The sequence below is a fragment of the Eumetopias jubatus genome, unplaced genomic scaffold, assembly GCF_037043125.1.
Source record: "Eumetopias jubatus isolate StellerSeaLion01/CBP00866 unplaced genomic scaffold, mEumJub1_p1.0 scaffold_80, whole genome shotgun sequence".
Classification (NCBI taxonomy): Eukaryota; Metazoa; Chordata; class Mammalia; order Carnivora; family Otariidae; genus Eumetopias; species Eumetopias jubatus.
Genome location: NW_028274886.1, coordinates 124,759 through 140,646, shown reverse-complemented (window position 1 = coordinate 140,646; position 15,888 = coordinate 124,759). Strand labels below are relative to the sequence as shown.

The 15,888-nt window shown below is 45.2% G+C and overlaps 1 protein-coding gene across 12 annotated transcripts in view; it reads left to right on the top strand.

The window, feature by feature from the left end:
- The first annotated feature begins 430 nt into the window (after positions 1 to 430).
- Positions 431 to 15,888, top strand: part of LOC148161729 (putative phospholipid-transporting ATPase IIB) — a 127,755-nt gene continuing 112,297 nt past the window's right edge. For 8 of the 12 annotated variants that reach the window (XR_015767380.1, XR_015767377.1, XR_015767376.1 and 5 more), the window contains exons 1-2: positions 431 to 760; positions 11,029 to 11,377. The gene's annotated coding sequence lies outside the window, so the exon portion shown is untranslated. Of the gene's footprint in view, positions 761 to 11,028; positions 11,378 to 13,151; positions 13,498 to 15,888 lie in introns of those variants that run through there. The other 4 variants (XR_015767382.1, XR_015767379.1, XM_088020606.1 and 1 more) reach the window with 4 other exon arrangements.

Here is a 15,888-nt window from a genome sequence, read left to right as displayed (position 1 = left end):
TGAGCACTCTCTGGACTCGACTGTTGGCCCACTCTTTGGAGGCCACTTACGGGAATCGTATTCCGTAGGTGCGGGACAACGCCGCACACACCTGCGCGCAGGGGAAGCCCGACAAGGCGGCGAGTTAAGGGACCGGGAAGTCCCCGGCGACCGGGAAAGGCAGGACTCCGGGGGCCGCGGCCGCCGCCGTCCCCGTCCCCGGACACGCGCACCTGGGGCACAGCCCCGGGCCGGCCTCCGGCGCGCGCCCTCGCGCACGCGCACGCGCCCAGCCCCCAGCGCCCAGAGCGCGGGGCGAGGCCGCCGGGACACACCCCCTCCGCGCGCCGCGGGGACGCCATCCGGCCCCGGCGCGCGGGAGGCGGAGCCTCAGCGCGTCGCCGCCTCCGCTTGCGCCCGCGCCGCGGCGTTGACGTCATCGGGCCCGGACGCGGGACGGAGCCTCTTAACGCCGCCGCCTTTTGTGCCCTCCCTTCGCCGCAAGCTGTCGTCATCAGGCTCCGACGCTCTGTGAAGCTCTCGGGCTCCGGCGCTCGCGGGGCGGGCACGGACGCGCGGGCGGCGCCTCAGCCGGGTTGGAGCTGAGCGGAGAGGGCGGGGAAAGGCAGCGAATCGAGAAGGGGCGGGAAAGTGGCGGCCGGAACATGGCGGAGCGGATCCCTCTGTACCCGGTGCGCAGCGCGGCCGCCGTGGCCAACCGCAAACGCGCGACCTACTACAGCGCGGCCGGGCCTGGGCCGGGGGCCGAACGGCCCAGCAGGTAACGACGGCGCCGACCTCCCTCCCCCCGCGGCGGCCCTCCCCCCGCGCCCCGTCCGGGCCCCCCGCCCCCCGGCCCCCGGCGGCGGGTCTGTCCCAGCTCCCAGGCCGCGCACAGTGCTTCGACTCCCGCCCGCCTGCACTCTGGGGGGGGCGTCCACCCTTGGGAGAGGCCCCGGGACCCAGCGTCGGGGCCGGGCGGGGTCACCCCCAGCTCCGCCCCAGTCCTGGGCTGCCTTGGCCATCGACGCCCTCGGAGGTGGGGGCCGGCGTGCGGCTGCGGCGCTCTCATCCCGCAGACACTGCTGCTGTCCGAGCCTCGGCGTGGTTCCGGTAGGGACCGTGAACGTGCAGACACGAAGCCCAAACCTGAGTGGAGAAGCGCGGCCTGTCACAAACGCAAAGGGTTCAGGTTCTGTGCCAAACCCAGGTGCACTTAATCATGTTCGTTGGCCAGAAGTTTTGCTTTTAGCAACGGGAAACGGAAGTTCACAAGGTTAGATTGTTTAATGGGACCCCACTTCAGTCGTCCATTTAAAACATAGAGACCTTTGGTTGAAAATGGAAGCCTCCTCCCCTAGTTGGTTTTAGCTCGCACTTAACTTGTTTCTCGCCCGAAGAGAGGAATACTACATTTTATAAAAAAGGAACTTATAGAAAGAGGAAATACTGTCTTCTGCATTTAATCGAAATTTTATTCCTAAGGAACTGTAGAAGCAATTAACTTTTTAAAAAATTTATTAGAGAGAGTGCGCGTGCGTGCGGGGGGAGGGTCGGAGAGAGAGAGAGAACCTCAAGCGGACTCCCCACTGAGCGTGTAGCCCTAGGCGGGCCTCGATCCCACCACCTGAGATCACGACCTGAGCTGAAATCGAGAGTTGGACAGGTGCCGCAGAAGCTGCTAACTTTTAGTACAGAAGAGGAAAAAAAAATTTCAATATCCAGTTGCTTCAGGATATTGGTGGTTTGTGCCTTCACTCTTTTGTTGGTTAGTCTTACTAGAGGTTTGAGTTTTTTCAAAGAGCCATCCTTTATTTTTCTTATTTTTTCTGTAGTTGTCTGTTTTCACTTTTGTTAATTTCTGTGCTTTACTTTTCCTTCTTTTTGTTTGCTTCTTTAGGTTTTATTTTTTATCTTCTCATTCTTGTTTCTTATGGTGGGAGTTTAGATTATTGATTGGAGACTTTTACTCTTTTTTTTAACATAAGGATTTTGTGCTGTCAATTTCCCTCTCAGCACTGATTTGTCGGTGTCCCACAAATTTTGGCATTTTGTTTTACTTTGAGACTTCTCTCTGTCTCATGGATTACTTAGGAATGTGCATGGAAAATTTGCTGTTATATTTCTGTTACTAATTTCTAGCATGATTTCTTTGTGGTTAAAGAACATGCTTCGTGTTACTTCATTTAATTTTGGTGGTTTGTCTTGTGACCAAGAATATGGTCTGTATTGGTAAGAATTTCAGGGCCCAAAAGAAGGTGTATTGTGCTGTCGTTGGGTGAAATGTTCTGAAATGTTGATAAGATCCTGTTATCTTTGCTAGTTTATGTTCTACTTGTTTTCTTGGTTGTTGAGGGTGGGTCGTTGAAGTCTCTAACTGTAATTGTGCATTTGTCTATTTTTCCTTTTGGTTTTATCAATTTTTACTTTACTGTTTTGCCAGTCTCATTTGGTGCAGACATGTTTGGGATTGCTCTGTTTTGATGGACTGATGCTTTTATTATTTTATAATTTCCATCTGTCTCTAGTAATATTTTTGCTCTGGGCTTTCCTTTTTCTGACATTTATATAGCCACTCATGCTTTATTTTGACTAATGTTTACCTGGCATATAATTTTCCATCCTTTTACTTTCAACCTGCTTATATTTGAGGTAAGTTTCTTGTAGTCACCATATGGTTGGCTTATGTTTTTTATCCACTGTGCCAATCTCTGTCTTATGATTGATATATTTAGAACATTTATGTTCAGTGTAATGATTGACAAGTTAGGGCTTATATCTGCCATTTTCCTTTTTGATTGCTGCGTTGTTTCTTTGTTTTCTTTTTCCTGTTTTTCTGTGGGTTACTTGAACAATTTTTGGAATTCCATTTTGATTTACCCATGGTGTTTTTCCACTGTATCTCTTTGTATAGATGTTATTTAGTGGTAGTTCTAGATATGATATACATATGTGATTCATCACAGTATTCTGGTGTTGATATTTTATCAGTGTTAGTAAAGTGAAGAATCAGTACCTCTTTACATCCCTTTACTCATCCTTACTGGTAAAGTAATTATCTTGTACAATCACATAAATATTTTAATTTTGCAAAAGTACATAAATATTTCCCTTACATATGACTAGAGTTACACATCAGTGTTAATTTTTCTCTCTCTCAAACATAATCTAGAAAACTCAAAAGGAGAAGAAATGACTATTCTATTGACCCATGTTTTCACTATTTCTGTTGTTCTCTTATTTCTTGAAGTTCCTGAATTCCTTATTATTTCTGTTCTAAGAATTCCTTGCTATTCTTTTAGTGTACGTCTGCTGAAAACAGATTCTCTTAGTTTTCTTTCGTCTTAGAAGGTCTTATTTCTCCTTCATTCCTGAAGGGTAATTTCACCAGATACACAATTTGGGGTTGACAGTCCTTTTTCTCTTTTAAGCACTTGGAAAATGTTGTGCTACTTCTTTCTGGCCTCCATGATTTCTGATGAGAAATCTGATGTCATTGTAATGTTTTCTTTTCCCGTGGGTAAGATGTCATTTCTCACTACTTACAAGCTTTTTTTCTTGTCTTTAGTCCAGTAGTTTGATTATTATGGGTCTTGACATAGATTTCTTTGGGTTTATACTGTTTGGGGTTCACGTAGCATATTGAATCTGCAAGTTTTATCTCTTGTCAGGTTAGGAGTTTTCAGCCATTATTTGTCTAAAACTTTTTGAGCCCCACCCTCTTTCATCTCTTCTAACACTCTCTCTGGAGACACCTTGTGAGATCTTTCTTGTGTCTCAAACGTCCTGAGTTTCTCCTCATTTGTTTTAAGTCCATTTTCTGTCCAGATTGGTTTCTGTTGTTCACTCTTCAAGTTCATTGATTTTTCCTTTGTCTCTTCTTTTCTGCCCCTGAACCCTATGCATTGTTTTCAAATCTCCATTATTATATTTTTTAGTTTTAGAATTTCCATTTGGTTCTTCTTCATATTAGCTTTCTTTGCTGAAATAGCTGTTTGTTTGTTTTCATTTGCTTCAAGTATGTTTGCAATTGCCCATAGACACATTTTTATGATGGATATTAGAATCCTTGTCAGATAATTTCACCATATGCATCCCTTTGATGTTGGCATTTGTTGATTATTTTTCCTTCAGGAGTAGAGATTTTCCTGGCTTTTGGTATAATGAGTCCTTTTTTTTTTTAAATTGTATCCTGGACATTTTGGGTATTACGCTGGGAGGTTCTGGACTTTATTCAAATAATCTTCTGTTTTATCAGGCCTCCTCTGACACCCCATGGGACTGGGGGATAGGGAGGTGGGATGAGGTGGTGCTGCCTTGTTGCTGGCAGATGGGGTGAAAGCTGGGTTCCCTTTGACACCTGGGAGAAGAGGGTGCCCCCTTCACCGCTGGGCAGACATGGGGTCTGCGGTGCTGCGTGGGGCTCTGCTGATGTCCCCTTGTCTGGGGAGGGGAGGAATGCCTGTTTATTGCAGCCTCTGGCCTCCTGCAGTATGGCCTGGGGACCTTTACCTCTGGGTTCCTGTGAACCCAGTGGTAGGGATGGGCAGGAGGGCCTGGGCTGTTCTTGGGGCTCTCTTTGGTTTATGTCCGTGGTTTTTCTGGCTGCTGACTCTCTGGTACACAATTTGGGATAAATGAGGCTGAAGGAGCGCATTGGGAACTCCCTGTTGTGTGACCTCTGGGGTCTGGGTCCCTCCTGGTCAGCCTCCTTCTCTTCACCTTTCCCTCTGTTGTCTCCAGGGTTATAGCTTATGGGGGAGAGGGGGAGGGCGCCCTGTCTGCTCAAGTCTTGTTCTGGAACTGGCAGGAAGGAGTCATTTACCTTTGTTCTGTTTTTGTCTTTACTCTTTGTATTTGAAAGTCAGTCTTATTATTTATTTTTCCATTCACTAACAGTTTTGGCTACAGGCCTCCCGTTTGGAGTGTAAAATTCAGGGTTTTATGTATTCACAAGGTAAATGCAGCCATGACCACGGGCAGGGTTGGAAGATTTTCTTCACCTCTGAGAGAGACCTAGCGCCCTGCCTCTCAGCACCTCCCGCACCTCATCTCTGGAGGTTTTCTTACTGCAGTGAGATATACTTAACAAAGCTAACTGTGTTTAGGGTACTTTTGACTTAATATATAACAAATCTCTAATTTCATATTTCAGAACTGTAAAGTGAGTAAAGTTTTATATCCAAATTATGGCTTTTCTAGTATTTCTGTTTTGGGAAATGTGTGCTGTAATTTAGAATACAGCTAAAAAAATAGATAAAAAAATAAGTGCAAATTCAGTCTTCTATTTCCAATAACAAAAGTTTATATTATGGGGTCTTTTTCTTCCACATTGGCAATTGAAAGCTAATTAGTTGTTAGAAAAACAGCTTTGACACGGGCTTTTCTTGCTTTGTGAGCTTTAAAAGGCTTTTTCTTTGACCATATAAAAATGTCATTTTGTGTTCGTAAGGTATAAGGAATTGTAGTAATGTATTTTAAAGGTTTTCAGGTTTTCCTTGGAGTGAAACTACTTTTATTTCATTATAATCATGCTAGTTTAGGACACAATATATTTAACATGTAGTGATCATAAATTGTTACAACTGGTATAAAATTTTTCATCATTGGGTTTGTACTTTATGAAAATTTCAAGGGGACAAATTAGATATGATTTGAGTATGGTTAATACAGGAGGATGTTCTTGGTTTTTTTTCGGGGGGGTGGGTTTTTTTTTTTTTTTGGAAGTTACTAGGTGAATGAAATGCTGTGTCCCACGCATAGTATTTAATAGTTCAGTAAGAGTGCAATTACTTGTTAAGATCATTTTCTGTGAACTGAAGTGAGGCATTGATTTTCTTCCTGTAGTATGTATAGGTGGGTAAAAGTAAGGCATTTGTTAATTTGGTATTTTTCATTTCTGTCTTTTAAATGGTACCCGTGTCATTTAAATTATCTTCACATTTGAAAAAAGAATGACTGACACTGGACATCATTGTGTTTATCCATGTCTATTAGTACCTATTCTTTGCTTCATGTTGCAGTGTGGCTTTTGGCCCTGCCTAGAGTCATTTGCAATATTATAATGGTTAAACTTTAGTGTTTGAGAAGAGAGCCATGCTGAGAACAGATGGCTATTGTCTGATTATCTCTAAAATATTAGTGTGTTTCTTAATAGAGGCAACACAGTTTTTTTTATAGACACTCAGAATGAGTGTCTATACACGATTTCCTCTGAATCGTTAAAAATTTTACAATTATGATCTAAAAAAATGCCTTTACTCTAGTTATAAAGATGAAACTTTTTTGTGTTTTCACAGCTGAAAAGGTTTTCTCAAGTACCAAATGATTCTTCCTTTGTTTTTTTTTTTTAAGATTTATTTATTTATTTGACAGAGAGTGAGAGAAAGAGAGAGCACAAGCAGGGGGAGGGGCAGAGGGAGAAGCGGACTCCCTGGGAGTCCAGTGTGGGACTCGATCCCAGGACCCTGGGATCACGACCTGAGCCGAAGGCAGACGCTAGTGACTGAGCCGCCCAGGTGCCGCTACCAAATGATTCTTAAGATAGTGTTTATCAAAGTGCTCAGGCCCAGGACTCCTTGGAATCAGAGACGTATTTTTAAGGATCTGTAGTTCACTCGAGTTCATGAAATTCTTTAAGCCTGCCAGAACAGGTCTGTTTCACTGTAGTTTCTACAGCTGACAGTATTAGCATGAAGATAGATTTGGTGATTGTGAACATGACAGTTTTGGGTATAACTGGGTCATGTGTCCTGAGCTAATCGGCCCACTTATGTTTTTAATTTCTGGATTGGCGTTTACATAATATTAGATATTGTCCCATTACTCTAATTTAGAAGCTTGTTTCGATTCATGTATAGCGTTGGTGTAATTTCTTATGTTAAGAAATTGGTATTGAGGTTTTTTACAGAACGCCGTGGAAGAGGAGTCGGTGGCTCCGAGGTTACTGTGTCCATAGTCCACATGGGGGGCATCTCTGGGCATGGGCACTGACTGGCCCTTGCGCGTCTTGCTTGTTTTTATTGCTGAGGTCAAGGCGTGCCTTTCAGGCAATGTTCCTTTCCTTTTTTTTTTTTTTTTTTTACACAACTAATCTGCTGTTTAACTCCTCTGCTACTGTAGGAAGGGAAGAGTCCCAGTTTCCCAGTATACAGTTTTGCTGCTTATTAGTGACTCATCAGTGACACGCTTGAACTTGGAAGCTGTGTTTGATGAAGGAAACATACCCATTTCTTTATAGTACTTTGTTGCTTTGTTTTTCTACTCTATTAACATGTAGGCAAAGAGGGCAGTGTTTATTTTTCTTAAAGAAGGTTTAAGCATTAGGCATATTTTAAATGGTTTCTCCCTTTACTATCAGTTGGCTTCTCAGCAATGCTTCTCCTCAAAATGGAAACAATAAGGCTGTTAGATACTTAATGTGAGTTTAAGCTAGTTATTGTATTGACCTACTTTTACTTAGATACATGTAAATTACGCACCTTCTAGTACTTGAGTGTTTCTTGTTGAAGGTTCCCAGTTTTTCTAAACCTTTGGCAGCAGCTAAGAGAGTTGTCTCCGTTTCTTAGTGTGGCAGTACTCTTGGGTTTGGTATCATCTGTTCTGTCGTCTTTGTTCACATTGTTTTTACTCTTTTTAAAAATATGTTTCCAGAATTATACTTAATTGCTGGAAACGTTGATTTTTCTTGTGTGACAAACCAATTAAGTGTGTATGACACTAGGCAACACAGACACTTAGGATTTTTTGCTTATATTGTCTCTGAAAAAATCCATTATTCATCATCTTATTGTTTTTAAATACTGAGGTAAAATTTTCAATACGATAGGAAAATTGCTTTGGAAATGGAATAAATTGCTTGCCAGTTCAAAGGCTCCATCTCTGAAGTGGAGGTTACTAAACGTGATGTTGCTTATGTTCATTATCTTTCAGACTCTTTGTACTACTTTTCTAGCATGAAACTTGATAAGACTGTGACTTTTGCAAAAATGCAGCACAATCGCTGAAAGAACGTAATGAAAAAGACTAAAAATCTCATTTTGTATACTATATTATAATATATTTAAGTGGCATTTGGAATTTTAATTGCATTTTGTATAAATACTCATTTTCTAGTTGACTGTTTTAAAAGAAGTGATCTTATGCAGAGAATGAGAAAAAAGGAATTTTTCTGAGGAAACCTATTAACTCTATTGTAGGCCCGCTACCTCACAGCTGAGAGGAGCTTTTGTGTGAGCCCCTCAAATGACGAGTCTCCTGTTGTGGGGATGTTGTGTGGTGTGTGGATGGTGACTGGAGCGAGGGGACCCTTGGTGCTGGTCGGGGCGGGGACAGGTGCTGCCGCTCCTCACTGTGACTCTCGGAAGGCCCTCCCTCCGCCTTACTGCTGTCAGCGACAGCGTGTGGGTGTCCGACACCCGGGACCGGGTCTCATCACTGGAACTAAAGTCTTCTGTGCTTTTTGGGTAGACTTTTAAGCAGCACAGCACAGTAATGGTCATCTTGGTAGATCAATCTTGTGTACGTTTTTCATGTTTTCAAATATTTGTTTTCATGGATCATTAGAACCTATGGTTAAAGTTACTCCCATTACAAAAAAGGGCTGTCAGGGCATTTTCACAAACTGTCCTCCATAAAAGTTGTTCACACTCTTGCTAGTCATTAAGAGTGCTTCGTTAGCCAAGACTGTTAAGAATGCTAAGGGTGAAGAATTTTTTTCATTTGTTTTAATTTGCGTGTTTTAGAAGTTCTCTTGGAAACAAAAATGACTCCTAGTGTTAAAACCTTCCACTGACTTCCCTTGCACTGAGAGTTAAAGTGAGACTCCTTATGCTGGCAGGCCGTGCCCAAGGGACTCAGCCCTGCCCACCCCTTCAGCCGCATCCGGTGGCCCTCCCGTGCCTTGCCCGCTCCAGCTGCCCCGGCTTTCTCTCCAGTCCTGAGCCCTCAAGGCTCCGCAGCCCCTTCCAGGTCTCCCAAGACCTTCTGTGGTTGGTTCCTTTCATGCAGGTGTCTCTTTTGAGACTCGGCTTCCTTCTGGCCCTCGCGCCTTCTGTATTAGAGTCTTCCCAGCACGTCTCCCTTTGCAAGTAGGCAGCCCGCTTCTTGTGTTTGTCCTCCTCGGGACAGCGCTCGCCCAGGGCGGTCCCTCAGGTGTGTGTGGGAAGGGTTAGAGTTCCTAATGTGGCTGCACATAATTCTCGAAGTACAGCTGTATTTTTTTTATGAATTGTCTTTGCTCATCTGTCATTCAAAGTGTTTGCTTTTTTTTTTTTAAGATTTTATTTATTTATTTGACAGAGATAGAGAGAGAGCACAAGTAGGCAGAGAGGCAGGCAGAGGGAGAGGGAGAAGCAGGCTCTCCACTGAGCAGGGAGCCCGATGCGGGACTCGATCCTGGGACTCCAGGATCACGACCTGAGCCGAAGGCAGTCGCTTAACCAACTGAGCCACCCAGGCACCCAAGTGTTTGCTTTTTTTAAATTTTATTTGTGAGAACTGTTTCTGAGGAATGGTTTTACTGTCATGTGCTGTAAAAGTTTCTCATTTGCGCTAAACTTTTCTTCTTGGACCATGCAGAATACAGGTACCCTGGGTGCCCGGTTGTGGGAAGGGCTCCGTAGACCCCAGCCCCCTTCTCCAGGGCCTCACAGTCCAGGAGGCCTTCAGGAGTGTTCTCTCTCCTTCTGGTGTTTGGTCTCATTGACAGGCCAGCTCCCCAAGTGATCAAACTCTTGCCTGAATGTGCCTGGTGTGTGAGGATTTGGCTTTTCCAGGATAGCCATACCGATTCTAGTTCCTTAACTGCGGCAGCCGGCAGGAGGGTGAGGGGAAGGGGCCTGGTGGTGCGTTCAGGCAGACCCCAGGGTAGAAACCAGCTTCGTATGTTGGAGATGTGGGTAGTGATGAGGAAATACCCATCTTCCGGGGGTTACGCGGCTGCTAGGGAGCTGGATTTCAGCGATATTTATAGAATTTGTTCCTTTTTAAAAAATTTATCAGACCTAACATAAAACTTACCATCTTAAGCACGTCTACCCAAGCGTGCAGTGCAGTGGCCGTGAGCACATTCACGCTGTTGTACCACTGTCCTCACCTCCCGCCCCCAGGCCTCCTTTCTCCTCCCAAACCCAAGCTCTGCACCCGGGAGACGCCTCGCTGTCCCCCCTCCCCGGCCCCCATAGCCTTTCTGTACCTCCGTGTCTGTGGAGTTGACTGCTGTCACCTCGTGGAGGTGGAGCCCTTCGGGGTCTGTCGTATTGCGTCTGGCTTATTTCACTGAGCGAAATGTTTTCAAGCTTCGTGCCATGGCACACGTCACATTGCCTACTTCTTTTAAACCGGGTGATGTCACGTGGTATGGATAGACCACCTTTGGTCTTGGACATTTCAGTTAGTTTTCTTTTTTATAGTAAGAATTTCCTATGTTAATTGTCTAAAACTAGGAATTAAATGAACGTAGGCGAGGTGCTTAAATTCATGCCTGACAGTTTCAGCAAACACTGGCCGCCGGCTTCTCCTGTCCCTCCTCCTCCTCTCAACGCTGAATTTCTACCTGGGCAGCAGGGAAGGGAGGCCACGCTGGCTTGCACCCACGTTCACTGTCCTTCCTTCAGCCTCGCCCTCTGCTTTCCCTCCCCCAGGGGGTAGCTGTCCCTTGCTCTGTAGCTGGGAGGGGTCACCTGAGGATCCAGATGGTCTTCAGTAGCTTTCAGTCAGTTCCTACTCTTCCCTCCCTCCCCACCCGCTTCAGAGGTCCCCCTGACGCCAGACCCGCCCCTCCGGGGTCCCAGGGTTCTCCTGCTTCCTCGCGGCTGTGCTGAGACTCCTGTTTTTCTTGGATCTGCTTATTTACCATCCATCTATCTGCTTTCTAGCTTTCTACATTTTGTTATCATCTCTTGTTTTCTGTTCTGTAGGTTTCAGCTTTAAGAAAAAGCAGTGTTTTTGGTGTTGAAGGCAGTCGTGTATTTAATCTTCCATTTTTATGGGAAACACTTTCTAATCCTTTCTACCTGTGTGTCTGTCTGTCTGTGTTTTCTCTTTCAGAAGACAGCTGTTCTGGGCGTCCTAATCTGCAGAGCGGTGTAGACCTCTCGTCGCTCTCCTTACAGGAGTTGACAGTTGTAGTTATCTCGAAGCAGGCTGCCTTCTGTGTCCCAGCTCCAGTTCCAGAATTCCCACGGATAGCTGTGGCTTAGCTTGGGTGACTGGCAGTCCTTCCTGAGCCCTGCGCTGCCCCACCTACCTTCCCTACCTTCCCGTCCACGGCGGTCATTCCACACGCACCATGCCCCTCTACCTGGATGCAGCCCCTGCAGCCTGAGCTCAGTCGGCACCTTCCAAGGGCTAGGGGACTGTCTCGCCAGTAGCCACTGCTGTCATTTAAGATTTCCTGGTGAGTGAGTCTGAGCTTGTGAGTTACCAGCTGTGTCCGTTACTGACTGCCGTGTCTTCAGTGTGGGCGCGCATGTAGTGGTGCTCAGCAGGTGACTGAGGGTATGTACCCAGCACAGCCAAACGGCTTGCAGAGCGTTTTCTCACCTTCCTGTAAGGATTTTGAGAGGTGATCTTCCTTGGGGTCCTCAGCCTAACGTACTCTTTGTACTCCAGTATTTTCAGAGGTCTCGTGGTTTTTATTTTTTATATGACATTATATTGGGAGGAGGAGAAGTGTTTGCGTGGTTAGTGTTTGCTAAAGATCTGCCCACCGTCTCCTCAGGCTTATTCTCTGCTTTACGGTCTCAGGGCAGGTGGTGCCTGTGTTTGTCGTGCGCTGTGTGTCGGGTCCCCTCGATGCCTAATCGGCACTGCACTGAAGCACCAGAGTGCCCGGGGGAGCCTCAGCACAGGCCGTCGGCACACTTACATCCTCCACGAGGAGAACACCTCTGTCTTCACCTCACCACCCTCTCTTATCCGAGGGCCGTTTCACGTGAGGGAGGAAAGATGAGAGCGAGGTCACGGGAAGCAGGATTGTCAAATTGACTCAGAATACAAAGAAAAAAATCGTCATTAATTGCTATGCAGTTGTATCAGTGTCCTGTTGCTGTTGTAAAATTATCATAAATGTAGTGGCTTAAAACAAATGTATTATTTTCCAGTTCTGAAGGTCAGAACCGTATGGACTCACAGGGCTACAGTCAGGGTGTCAATATGCAGCATCTCCTCCTGTAGGTCCTTGCAGAGAGTCCAGTTCCATGTGGTTGTAGGTTAAAGTCCTGTTTTCTTGCGCCCAAATTACTCTAATACAATACATTTAAGAGATACTACCAATCAGTGTGGAAGAGATGGACTCTTGCATAAATAACATCCCCATTTCTGTTGTTGTATAGTATATATATCCCTGCAAAACTTCGTATTTGGTAGAAATGCTCCCTGGAAGTAACAGGGTTTATGGGCAAAAGTAAGTTAGGGCAGACCACTGGGGACCACATCACTAACAAAAACCGTCCTAGTCCTGGTGACATTTGCTGAAGGGGCACATTGAGTTCCTGGCCAGTGAAGATTTACCTGTGAGGAGGCTGGTGCCACGGGAGAGGGTCCTAGTTCCGGGGGTGCCCCCAGTGCACACGCCCCAAATACGCCCAGCTCCACTGAACAGCATGGGGAGCAGCCTTAGCCACAGTTTGTAAGTAGTAGTGCAGGACCCCGTGTGCTAGCAAACGTGAATCGGTGCCGGTGATGACAAGATGCCATTTTCCTCCCTTTATTTAAGCGAAGGGTACATGTATTTAGCTCTCATCTGATGAGGGTGAGGTAAAATTGCTTTTGGCATTATTCATAGCACTCAGTGGTGGGAGTTTAAATTTGCAGTTGGCAATAATATTTCAAGTGTTTTAGAGCTTATGACTTTGTACAAACTATTGCAGTTCTGGGATTCTTTGAAAGAATTCATGTAAAAATATGGAGAAAGTTCTGTGTACAGATATTTGCACGGAAACGTTATTTAGTGGGAATTTATAAATGTTTTCTCTGTCCAACAGTGGGGGATACCTCAGTAACCTTTAACTCAGTAATCCACTTGCTGGCTTATTTTTTTAGTTACCACATGTTAAAAAGATGGTAAAAGGAGCTTAGGTAGCAGGTCAGCATTGGCCTTATTGTCCAAGGACATCTTTATAGTCGTTGAATTCCACTTGTGTTTGGATTCTTTTTTTTCTTTTTTAAAGATTGTATTTATTTACTTGAGAGAGAATGAGAGATGGAGAGGACGAGATGGAAGAGGGTCAGAGGGAGAAGCAGACTCCCTGCTGAGCAGGGAGCCCGATGCGGGACTCGATCCCGGGACTCCAGGACCATGACCTGAGCCGAAGGCAGTCGCTTAACCAACTGAGCCACCCAGGTGCCCCACTTGTGTTTGGATTCTTGACAGCTAGGCACCTGTTTCAAAAAAATAAAGTTTCAAGAAGGTGGAGTCTTCTGGAATCTTGCCTTCTGACCTTTTCACAGAATCCTAGTAAGCAAAGGACTGCCTGGCACCGTCACTGCATATACCCGCACATGCACACGCCCCCACACACATGCAGGTTTGTGAACACCCACATCCACAGATTCCCTGAGGGACTGCTAAGTTGGCACATATAAAGCTCGTTTATGTACTCTGCACTGTGTGTATACTTCATATACATTTAAAGCTTGTTATGTACTGTAGAAGATGTATTTCAATAACGTCTTAGAGCAGAATGGAAATAATTCTGTTCTTGGATATTCCTGACCATCTGGAGTAGCACTCACCATTGTCATTCTTTTTTTAAAGATTTTATTTATTTGATAGGGAGAGATACCGTGAGAGAGGGAACACAAACGGGGAGTGGGTGAGGGAGAAGCAGGCTTCCCACAGAGCAGGGAGTCCCCCGATCCCAGAATCCTGGGGTCATGACCTGAGCCCAAGGCAGACGCTTAACAACTGAGCCACCCAGGCGCCCCTCATTTGGTTATATCTTTTTAATTTCTTTTAATTTGGAGAAATCTTTGTGGTGGTTTTCTTTCTTCTCATGTGGCATTTTTGAAGAGTCCAGGCTGGTGGTTGGTAGTGTCTGGATTAGTACCTCCTGGAGTTGGGTGTAGTGCTCTTATTTTGTGCACTTCCCGTCACGTGAAAATTAGCCCCAGAGCAGTGCTTCTCAAGCAGCAGAGTGCGAGGGCTCTTGATGCCAACTGTAGGCTACTTCCAGAAGTTTCTTGTTTCTGGGGGTGGTTCCAAGAATTTCTGGGGACTGCACTTTGAGAACCACTGCTCTGGGATTGAGTAAATACGGTAAATGTGTACATGTGTTAGCAGGAATGCTGGATCTGCTTATTCTTGTATCACACCAGCAGGCAGACATCAGGTTGTCCTGTGGTGACTGGTTCTGAGTGTGAGTTCTAGCTTAAGGTGCTGATCTCTGTAGAATTTCTGCTGTTCGTAAGTTTCCATTTGCAGTTGTGAAGAATTGGATGATTCTCCAGCATCGTGACAGTTTTGTTCCCAAATGCTGCTTCCCAAATTTGTTCCCAAATCCCCCCCCCGCCAGTTATTAGTGGATTTTCCAAATATCTTTCTGTTACTGATTTATTTCTAAAGTTATTTTTAAAGATTTTATTTGAGAGAGAGTGAGAGAAAGAGAGCATGAGCAGGGAGAGAGTGGCAGAGGGAGAAGCAGACTCCCCGCTGAGCAGAGAGCTTGATCCCAGGACCCTGGGATCACGACCTGAGCTGTAGGCAGACGCTTAACTGGCTGAGTCACCTAGGTGCCCCTGATTTTTTTTTTTTAAGATTTATTTATTTGTTTCAGAGAGAGAGAGAGTGCAAGCATGAGTGGGGGGAAGGGAAGAGGGAGAAGCAGACTCCCCACTGAGCATGGAGCCAGAAGCAGGACTCGGTCCCAGGACCCTAAGATCATGACCTGAGCTGAGGCAGACCCTTAAGCACCTGAGCCATCCAGGCGTCCCTTTCTGTTACTGATTTTTAAAAGAAATTCCTTTATGGGGCGCCTGGGTGGCTCAGTCGTTAAGCATCTGCCTTCAGCTCAGGTCATGATCTCAGGGTCCTGGCATCGAGCCCCACATCAGGCTCCCTGCTCAGCGGGGAGTCTGCTCCTCCCTCTCCCACTTCCCCTGCTTGTGTTCCCTCTCTCGCTGTGTCTCTCTCTGTGAAATAAATAAATAAAATCTTTATAAAAAAAAGAAATTCCTTTATGGGAAGAGAACATACTTTGTCTAATTTCAGTTCTTTTGAATTTGTTAGTTTGTGTTATGGCCCAGGTTGTGGTCCGTGGGGATGAGTGTTCATGGTGCACTTGATGAGAACATTCTGCCGGACAGGGTGGAGTGCCAGGGTAGGTTGGCTGACAGTGCTGACCATGTCTTTCTGTCCTTTCTGATACTGTTTCTTCCATTAATTACTGAGAGAGGAGTTACGAAGTCTTCCGGCAGTATTATGGATTTGTTTCTTTCTCCTTTTACTTACATATTTCATACTTTGTGTACTTTGAAACTGGTGGTAGGTGCATGCACATTTATGATTGTTAGAGCTTATGGGTGATTTGATCTTTTATCATTATGTAATGTTCTTCTTTATCCTGGGCGGTTCTTTCATTTTATTTTTTTGATGTCTTCTTTGTCTTATAGTAGCTACTTTTTTTTCCTTTGAACGAGTGTTTGTATCATATCTTTTTCCATCTTTTTACTTTTAATCTTTTAACATTATATGCCATTATATTTCAAGTATTTTTATTTTTTTGTAGGTAGTGATTTTTGTCCTCCAGGTGACATTGGGTGACATCTGGACACATTTTTATTGTCACGACTGGGGGAATACTGCTACTGGCATCAAATGTGTAGTGGCCTGGTTTGCTGTTGAACGCTCCACAATGCACAGGACAGCTCCATCAACAGAATTCTGAGACCCAAAATGTTAATGGTACC